This window comes from Mauremys mutica, chromosome 5, assembly GCF_020497125.1.
Source record: "Mauremys mutica isolate MM-2020 ecotype Southern chromosome 5, ASM2049712v1, whole genome shotgun sequence".
Lineage (NCBI taxonomy): Eukaryota > Metazoa > Chordata > Testudines > Geoemydidae > Mauremys > Mauremys mutica.
Genome location: NC_059076.1, coordinates 124,499,027 through 124,510,118, shown reverse-complemented (window position 1 = coordinate 124,510,118; position 11,092 = coordinate 124,499,027).

The window sequence follows — 11,092 nt, the reverse complement described above, 5'->3', positions numbered from 1 at the left end:
GTGGGTCCTCCAAGAGCAAATTCAAGACCTTTGTTGGGCTTCTAGTGTTAGGCCTGACCTACTTAGTCAGGGCCATTAGAGGTGGGAGAGGCAACACGGATGAAAAATGTTTAATGGGGGAACTCTCCTGTGATACAGAATGTTCATCAGGCTGATGTCAGAGGCAAGTCTAAGTGGATGTAGAGAAGGTAGGTAGATTTACAACTTCCTCCTGCCCTCTCATCATATTGTGTTATTTTAAGTTATAAATAACTTTAACTTAGTTATGTTTTACCCCTCAGTCTAAATGGGTGCAAGCGTGCTGTAAGCTGTACCAGAAAAAGCCCTTAAAAGGAGGGTGTCAGTTGAAGTAACAGGCATTGTGATTAACATTTATTTTATTTAATTCAATGTAACTGCTTCATGTAGTGTAACGTGGAGACCTAAGTTTTCTCAGCTTCCTCCGCAGTCCAAGACGTGGACACAGAGCAGAAGTTGAAAACATCTTCTACTTCAGGAGTTCAGCCTTTGATTCTGTTTCAGAAGGTGTGTAATGAAATACTGCACTATCCATCCCCCAACTCTCACATTAGCCACTGAGAACTGGCCGATGAGTAAGCAGTTACAGCCTTGGTTAGAAATCTGAAATTCTGTCCGGTTTCTTCTCCTCAGACAGTAGGAAATGCTCATACTCGCTTTGCAAGGTCTAAAAGGCTATGCTGTTGGATAGAGCTCTGCTGTACTGCAGACTATCAAGGAATCTGTGCACCTGTTATTGGTCAAAGACACTAGGACACCGAAGCTCTTAAGCAGCCTATGAAGCATCCATTAAAAATTTGTGCCCTCTTAAGGAGGGAAGAGTGAGAGGAGGAGAGATCTGTCTCAGAAGGCATTCTCTAGCTACTAAGACTTCCCATGAATTTGATTTCCTCCTCTGATTTCAAAAGAAGATGGCTTCCCAAATGAAGGGAGTGAAGAAAAACTGGGCTCGAAGAAAGACCCAGCTATATATCAAGCTCTGGTGAAGGCTCCACCATAAGCTTCTCTGTGCAACTGGCTACCCCCTCCTCTCCTCAGAATGATGCTGCAAGGGAGGCTTGGAGCCAGGGAGGCACATGACTGAACAAAGATTGGTTAGATATGGGGAGTAAAGTATGTTGGAGGGAGCAGGAAATAAGGAAGACGGTGCGGCAGAACCTCTCCTTAGTCACAGTGGGAAGGAGGTGCTCTACCAGGAATGGATGGTGCATGTGTGTTGGGGTTGAGTTGTAATATGTGAGGGGAGATCTCATTCAGATTCCCAACCAAGGCTTTGGACCAACTGCAGAAAATAGACACCCCCCCCACCTCGCCCCCCCAAAAAAATCCCGTCCCAGGTTTTATACTGGACTGGGCCAAATGGGGTAGGACTTTGAAAGCTTAGTTAGTAATCCAGACTATGATCATGCCAACACTTGTGCACATGCTTAACTTTAATCACGAGCAGTCCCAATGAAGTCAACAGAACTAGTCAAGTGCTTAAAGTTAAGCATATTCATGAGTGTTCACCAATTGGGGGCTTAATTCTGATTTTTATTATCAAACCTCAGGGTTGTTATTTTGGCTCCCAACTTGAGACACCTCAAAGGCGTCTGATTTTTCAGAGGGTGAGTGCTCAGCACTCTCTGAAGAGTGGGCCCATTTTAAGGCATCTGAAGCTGGACATACAGAAACGGAGGCATTCAACAGCATTAGTCACTTTGAAAAGCTCAGCCCAAGGGCATTAATTCAGGAAGCTCTGCATAACCTGGCAAATTACAGGAGGGTCACTTTCTAATTTTAAATTCACACCAAAAGTTTCAGACTGCAGCTCCAGCACTAACAGCCATGTTGGGAAATCATCAGGCAGTGAACTTGAAATTAAATGAATTCTCTACTTCCCTATGTCACATCTAACATGTATAAAGAGCATTTGGCCTTTAAACCACATATTTCCTGCAAAAAAGAATCCTACCTAGACAAGTTACGCAAGGATCTTGTGTAAATGCACAAGCCCAAGAAAAAGACAATGCCTCATGTAAGGTAGAGCTTTCCACACCCATCTCCCTTCCCACAGCATTATCCACAATATAGAGAGCATAAAGTGTGGCAGACAGACTGTATACACAACCTATATAGCATTGAACACAGACAATGTTTGTGCAATTTCTCTTGGTTCTTCAAGTTAAAATGGTTGGAAACAGCATTGTCAGTCACATGCCCTCTCAGCTTTATTTTATAAAACAGCCATCAAAGATGTAGATTGGATTCAGATGCTCCATCTGGCCATCTTGACAAAAATCATAAAACCCAGCTATTTCCAACATGCAAAGCTTAAATTCTGGAGTTGACAGCTGAACAGTCTCATTATGTTAGCAGAATGACCAGGACTGCTCTTGATTAGTGCTACCCTGTGAATTGTTTTTAAGAAGTCATATGGCTGTTTGGTGCTGGTATAAGTGTGGTGCTGACAGTATTCATTTTAACTAGACACAATGCCCCAAGTACTCACAGATATTTAGGGACTTAACTTCTGTTGAAATCAATGGGAGTTAGGCACCTAAGTACCTTTAAGAATCTGGACACAATGTGAATTCCTCGAATTACTTCAACTGTGACCCTAAATCCCAAACTACTATAGCCTTGCCATCCCATCTCGGATCCTCTCATATTTATGGTATGAGGAGATGCTTGTCCTCTTAATCCTAAACATTTTGTCTGACATTGGCATAGATCTCTCTTAGCCCTGATCTACACTAAGGTCGGGGGTCGAACTAGGGTACGCGAATTCAGCTACGTGAATAACGTAGCTGAATTCAAACTACCCTAGTTCGACTTACTTACCCGTCCAGACGCCGCGGAAGCGAACTCCGTGGCTCCAAGGTCGACTCCGGCAACTCCTCCTGCCGCGGTGGAGTACCGGAGTTCGAACTAGCGCTTCCGGGGTTCGAACTATCGCGTCTAGATCAGACGCGATAGTTCGAACTACGAGCAGTCGAACTCGCCGCGTCAACCCAGCAGGTAAGTGTAAACGTGGCCTTAGTAATACCTTAACTGGTAAAGAGAACTTAGCTTTGAACAAAGCCACACTGTTATCCCGCTCCCTTGTAATGTATTTTCATCACTAAACTCCTGTGACCCAAACTAGAATTTGAACTAGACTCTTCAGAAGTGAAATTACATTGTACACCAGCTGAATCCTTTCTTTATACCCTTTTGTAGTATTGGATGTGATGCAGTGCTGCCACCTATTCTGGGAGCATTGGGACCAAAGATTTGTTCCCCAACCTAGATAAGTGCATGTACAATTGGATGCATATGAAGTAGATTGGCCTGCATGTTTTCAGAGGAGCTGTTTAGGTGAGTGCAAAATATGTACAGGTCTGATGATGACCCTTTATACGTTAGAGGGTTATTCGTGTCTCCTAGATTCAAGGTACACAGAACTTATTTTCAGAGCAGTGCAGCACCAACTTGTTGTAGAGTTTAAGGACAAAAGGGACCATCAGATCATCCAGCCTGATACCCCATCCCTACCCCGTTGCATATCACAGGCCACCAAACACCAATCAGAAACAGACCGAAGTATTACAGCCCTCAGGAGAATAACTTGCGTGTGCCACAGACAAAGAGTAGGAGGGAACAAGGTGCGTCAGTGCCACTGCAACAGCCAGGAATTTATATAGTGAGATACACAACCAAAAAGCATGCTTACAGTTGGGTGGGAGGTCCAGGAGGGGGCTGTTTACCATCAGTTCCCTATTGATTACTATAAGAGGAGCCAATGTTCCAGAAGCACCAACTGGATGATCAAGCAGCTGGAAGGGGGCCACTGGTGGTCAAGATGATGGAAGCTCTGGAAGTCTTCTTAGATGCAGTTTCATTCCAGAAAACCCAGTTCCAGCAGTATCAGCTTCCTCCACATGAATAGACCATTTCATAGGATAACAAACTGTATTAGTTGTGCCAAGGAAAGACAACACAGTGTATGAGTTCTATGACATATCTCAGCTTCCATCCTTCCTGAATGGTATGGACATCCCACTGAGGCCATGCAGACAAAATAAAGCAGCCTTCAGGAAATCATTTTATTCAATTAACATGATGTCCATCTGAAGATCAGAGTTTGAGGTACTTGCCCAACTAACCAACCAACCAACCTGTGGGTGAACACTTTATACAGAATAATCAGTCCATAGCTGATCTCTCAGTCCTTGTCCTCGGAGCCTGGGAGCTTAAATTCGTAACTTTGCTAGACACTAAAAAACATTTTTAAAGATATTGGATTTATGGCTTATTACAGCACTCTGTAACCCACTACACCCCCTGTGCCCTATGACTATAAAGTTATTCACCCACTTGATCATGAATGGTCTCTTGCAACATGTGTTCCTTATGCTTAAAAATTGGTTCCACCTTGTATTTAGCTGTGACACACTGACTACCTTTCCCAGACCTGAAGAAGAGCTCTGTGCCATTCAAAACCTTGTCTCTTTCACCAATAGAAAACCTTTTTCAACCCCAAATGGGAACGTTCTATGCAACATCCCCCTAGTTATATGTAACCTCCTTGGAGTGACATTTCTATGAAGTCCACAGGCCTGCTCCCTCCCTCCACTTCCTCTAAAGAGATTTGTATTTAATTTGCTTCTGTATGTATCTGATTCAGAATTTTATAGAAAGATACATGTAGAACCAGACCAGTAGTGACTGAGAGCTACCCTTTGATGCTGCTCAATGGCATACATGCTCATTGCAACTTTTGTTGTCAATCTTTAGGAAGCCAAAGATTCAAAGGTCATGAGGAATAAATTAACCTAAGTGGGTTTCTCCAGTTATGGATTGAGGCATATTGGCTGGGCAGCATCTGGGGTCTATTGGTCCTGTGGATAAATTGGCCCTCTTGATCTGGGGGCATCTATCCACTACCTTGCATAAGAGACAAAATTTCACATAATAAAAATAAGTGTGGGTAAAATTTACAAAAACACCTAGGTAACTTAGCTTCCAGATTCAGGATCTTAAATCATCTAGACACTTTTGAAAATGGTACTATCTGTTCAACCTCAAGACAGTGGATTCTCAAGTAGGAATAAATGTAGGACTGTCAAATAATCACAGTTAACTCACGCAATTAACTCAAAAAATTAATCATGATTGTGATTAATCGCGATTAATTTTTTTAGTTTTCATTGTACTGTTAAACAATAGAATACCAATTGAAATGTGTTAAATATTTTTGGATGTTTTCCTACATTTTCAAATATATTTATTTCAATTACAACACAGTATACAAAGTGGACAGTGCTCACTTTATATTATTTTTTATTAAAAATATTTGCACTGTAAAATGATAAAAGAAATTGCATATTTCAATTCAACTCATGCAAGTAATGTAATGCAATCTCTTTATCGTGAAAATGCAACTTACAAATGTAGATATTTTTGTTACATAACTGCATTCAAAAACCAAAACAATGTAAAACTTTAGAGCCTACAAGTCCACTCAGTCCTATGTCTTGTTCAGCCAATCACTAAGAGAAATAAGTTTGTTTACATTTACCAGAGATAATGCTGTCTGTTTCTTGTTTACAATGTCATCTGAATGTGAGAACAGGCATTTGCATGGCACTTTTGTAGCCGGCATTGCAAGGTATTTACATGCCAGATATGCTAAACATTCATATGTCCCTTCAGAGGACATGCTTCTATGCTAATGATGCTCGTTAAAAAATAATGCATTAATTAAATTTGTGACTGAACTCCTTGGGGAAGAATCATATGTTTTCTGCTGTTTTACCCACATTCTGCCATATATTTCATGTTATAGCAGTCTCAGATGATGACCCAGCACATGTTCATTTTAAGAACACTTTCACTGCAGATTTGACAAAATGCAAAGAAGGTACCAATGTGAAATTTTTAAAGAAACCTACAGCACTCAACCCAAGGTTTAAGCATCTGAAGTGCCTTCCAAAATCTGAGAGGGACTAGGTGTGGGGCATGCTTTCAGAAGTCTTAAAAGTGCAACACACTGATGCGGAAACTACACAACCTGAACCACAAAAAGGAAAATCAACCTTCTGCTGCTAGCATCTGACTCAGATGATGAAAATGAACATGTGTTGGTCTGCACTGCTTTGGATCGTTATCTAGCAGAACCCGTCATCAGCATGGACGCATGTTCTCTGGAATGGTGATTGAAGCATGAAGGAACATACAAATGTTTAGCACATCTGCCACAAATATCTTGCGACACTGGCTAGAACAAGCCATACGGATGCCCATTCTCACTTTCAGCTGACATTGTAAACAAGAAGTGGGCAACATCATCTCCTGCAAATGTAAACAAACTTGTTTATCTGAGCTATTGGCTGTACATGAAGTAGGACTGAGTGGACTTGTAGGCTCTAAAGTTTTACACTTTTATTTCTGAATGAAGTTATTTTTTGTACATAATTCTACATTTGTAAGTTCAACTTTCATGATAAAGAGATTGCACTACAGTACCTGTATTAGGTGCATTGAAAAATACTATTTCGTTTTTTACAATACAAATATTTGTAATAAAAATAAATATAAAGTGAGCACTGTACACTTTGTATTCTGTGTTTTAACTGAAATAAAAATATTTGAAAATGTAGAAAACATCCAAAACTATTTAAATACATCGTTTTCTATTATTGTTATTAATCATGATTAATTTTTTTAATCGTGCAATTAATCACAATTATTTTTTAATCGCTTGATAGCCCTAAATAAATCGAATGAACTGAAATTCTCTGTAGAAACTTTTCACCTAAATGTCTTTACTGATCGGGCAACTAAGCTGGGTCTACTTAACTTAAATTTTGATTCACAACTGAGTGGGTCTCATATTAAGGGATTATTGGATTCTGTAATGTGCTAACATGCCTACATCACGTTCAAGGCATTCACCATGCCAGTGCTAGCTTGGTTTCAATGGGCTTTGATGCTACTTGCTCTCAAGCAGTTCCTGAACAGTTAGTTTGTTGCCTGCTGTTTTTGACTTACCAAGCACATTAAAAGGAGAAACAAACATAACGTTGTAAAAATGCAATGCTCTCAAAGTCTTTCAAATGTGAGTCCAACGGTCTGTCCCAGGAGTTCAGGCAGTCCCTTGATCTTGCCACAAGGTGTCAGACCAGACTTGTAGCTCTCTGAACTGGAACTAAAAGCACCTTTGGTGATAGGTTTTTACAACCCACAAATGCTATTTATAGGGAAGCGCCAGCCATTTCAACATGCAGGCTTCACAAACCATACAGAGCAAGATGACATGCCCTGGAACAGGCAGGATTTGAAGGGTGGTTGGCAAGTGCTGATATAATAAGTGTTTCTGCTGTATTTTCTCCTAGTGAATTCAGAATATGAAATCATAGCTGCTACTCCAACCCTGACCATGTGAATAGTCTCTCTAATAGACGGCTCTGTGCTGCTTCTTTGAGTCCCCTTGCGATTCACTCAGCATTTAAAATGTTATCAAAACTCTCGTGTGAGCAGTAACTCAAGACTGCGTGGAAGCCAAGCAGAGTGGGGAATACAATAGCATCACTGTGGACTGGCAGCCTCAGAGATGGCAGAGTTCTCATGCCAAGCACTGTAATCCCAGGGCTTCTAGCACAAATTTAAGAGTAACCAGGTGGCCATATTAGGGCTCCACACTTCTCTGCTGTTATGGGGGCCTTGCACCGAGCCCTGAAAAATGGTCTGAGCCATTTTAGCGCAGAATAGCTAAATATCAAACAAAGAGCTCAACAAGCAGGGAGAGCTGAGGCTGGGGAGGGCAGGAAGAGCCTCAGAGTGCACCCAGGGGTAGCAGTGAGAGCATCTGACTCTCTTTGCCTTGTCCTGTGGTACACAGCAAGAGCAGGATTACACTGTATACAACCAACTGTAGCAGCTGAAGTAGGGGGCTGGGCAGAGTGATGTTTCCCAAACAAACACCCTTGCAAAGTCCTCTCAGGCTGGGAAAACATCTTCCCCTACCCACCTGGCCTCTAGCATTACACATGGAACCATAGTTGTCTGTGCCCAGGGAAAGCATTATCTAAAGTTGTATCTGCAATCCTTTAGCAATCTCGAACATTCTAAAAACCCCAAGGAATCCAAGTGCTTTACAAACCCGTTCTGCACTTGTGGGCAGATAACCCAGTACAGATCCCATTAAGGGTGGTAGGATGAGGCAGCAGCCTGGCTACTCCTGCAAACCCTTACTACCGAACAGATGCCCTGATCCTACAGGCTGATTCATGTGGGTGGCCACGTAGGGTATGTTTACGCTGCAGTTAAACACCCGTGGCTGGCCCCAGACAGCTGACTCAGGCTCGTGGGGCTGCGAAATTGCTGTGTACATGTCTGGGCTCGAGCTGGAGCATGAGCTCTAAGCCCCCCCACCCCCGAGGGGGGAGGGACCCTGACTCTGGGCTCTAGCTCAAGCCCAAACATCTACACAGCAATTTTTAGCCCCACAGTCCAAGCCCTGCGAACCCGAGTCAGCGGAACCAGGTCAGCCGCAGGTCTTTCATTCCAGGGTAGACGTACCCTTAGTCCCAAGTGGAGCCCCCAACCCATGGATCAGCTTGCAGGATTGGAGCCCTAGTACTTACTGCTGTGAATAGTCTCCCTGGGTTACTTGCAGGGGTAAGCACTATGCTGGCAGCAGGTGTTGCTGATCAGTACACGCAGCAGCACCGATGTGCAGCCACCCCTGGGGTGGAGAGTGGTAGCTCACCTGTCTGACAGAAATTGAAAGATCTGAGCTTTTCCTCTCTGCTGCCCCTCTACTCAGCCTCCTCACAACATACACCCAGGGGTGAGCTGGAGCCGGTTTGCACCGGTTCACGCGAAACAGTTGTTAAACTTTCAAGCAGTTTTAGAACCGGTTGTTAACCCGCTTCCCCACGGGGGGACGCTGCGGCTTTGATGGGCTCTGGCCGGGAAGTGATGTAATTTCTCCTCCGGCCGCTGGGGGCGCTGCGCTGCGGGACCCATGTGGGTTGTCACCCAGCCCTGGGCACAGGCCCTGTTGCTGCTGCTGCTCCCCCGACCCCTGGCCCTGGGGCTCCCGCTGCTGCCTGGTGGGTCCCCGGTTGCTCTGCTGGGCCTGGGCTGTGTCCTGCTGCTTGGGCTGCTCTGAGACACTCTCCCCATGAGTACCCGCCACCCTGCCTGCAGCCAGCCCCCGTCTCCAGCCAGCCCCTGCTGCACCCCCTGCCCTGCCCTAGGGTGGCCAGATTACATGAACAAAATATCGGGACATGGGGTGGGGGGGAAGACCCGGAGCGCCACCGAACCGGAAAAAAAAAAAGCGCCGAGCCAGAGCGCCTGCCTCCAGCCAGCCCCGTTCCCTCCTGTCTCCAGGCAGCTCCGCACCCGCTGCCTCCAGCTAGCCCAGCCCCATGCCCCTGTCTGCAGCCAATCCCACGTCCACTGGTGCCCTGCAGTTCCCAGGGCAGTTACCCTGCACACCTGCTTCAATGAGGGGGGCAGGGAGCAGCTGGGACCCACACATGTGCACCCCCGCCCCCCAGGGAGTGGCAGGGGACCCACACATGTGAAACGGAGCTCATTTCTAGTTCAGGCCCATCTTTTTAAAGAAGAACTTTAGGTAGGGTTAACATACATCCGTATTTTCCTGGACATGTCAGGCTTTTTGGTTCTTAAATCGCCGTCCAGGAGGAATTTTTAAATTTTAAAAATTCCTCCTGGGAAAATATGGACGTATATTAACCCTATTGGTACAAAAAATACATACTGTGGCACATCCCTTAAATCAGAACTTTTTATAGGGAACCGGTTGTTAAGATTTTGGCAGCTCATCACTGCCTACACCCTTGGCTTTCAGTGGCCAGTGCAAAAAAAGCTAAACCCAGCATGACCACAATTCACCACTCCTACACCCTCTGAAGGGATCGGTCACCCCTCCTCATCAAAATCATCATCGGGGGCTGATGTTTTGAACAATTACTGTATTGCCAAGCGGGGAGGTTTAGTGCCTCAGTGCACGAGTACTTTTGTGGTGTGAGTGTATTTGTCCCCTTCCAGTTAACACCATAGATCCCAAGGGCTGAACATCTGAGAAGGCTTTTGAGGCTGCAGTCTGACCTGTGTCTTCAGAAGCCCAGAAATCTTGACCCGCAGTGTAAGAGCTGGGATGCTGTATTTATTCTCTGCCCGCTTCTGGCTGCCTTGCTATTTTCCTGCAGCTAGTTGCAGCCAGACTGTGGCAGACATGTGGCAGGTGGAGTGTCTCAAACCATGACAGGCCTGAAGGTTCAACCAATCAGACCATAGTAACTGGAGGAGGCCGTGGGGTAATCATCATGGAAAAAGCCTTTGAGAGCTAGAGAAAATTGGTAGTTGAGTGACCACATCAGCCATTGGAGCAGCAGAGAGTGAAAAATCCATGAGTCTTCAACCGTGAGGCCACTGATCATAGTATGAAACATCCAACACCCACGGTGGCACTTTATGTTATGGCTAGGAAAAAATAGCCCAGAATGGCAGGCACAGGAGTTATCCAAGTGTAGATGGGTCAGGCATTCTGGGAGCCCCAGACAGACTGAGCTGAATAGCTCTGGAGATAAAAACCATACCACCTTAAGAAGCTTTAAAACAGCCCCGTTGTTTTAGTGGAACAGTTACTGAAATACGGGGAAAACACACAGATCAGAAAAAGCACAGAAAACTAAAGAAAGCAAGGAGGACAGAGAGAGGAGAGAGCTCTGTGGAGTACAGCCTGCCCACAACTCGACTGTTACAACAACAATACAAAAAGTTGTGGGAGAAATATGTATACTATTAGCAGAAGAAAATGAGGCACCTCTTACTGACTGTAATTAACCAGCTAGTTACTGAGTAAGCAAAACAAATGAACCACTCCCTGCTGTATCTTATATGATAATGGAACTAACACACACCATTCATGATCCAGTCAAATCCTTCTCATTCACCCCACTGTACTGTATGCAGAGAAGCAGACCTATTTTCTTCTGGGCTGTAATTACTAGGAAGCAGCAAATATGCAGATATCCTCTGAAGTGGCACCACTGGCGATCATCCTGCCCCCTTG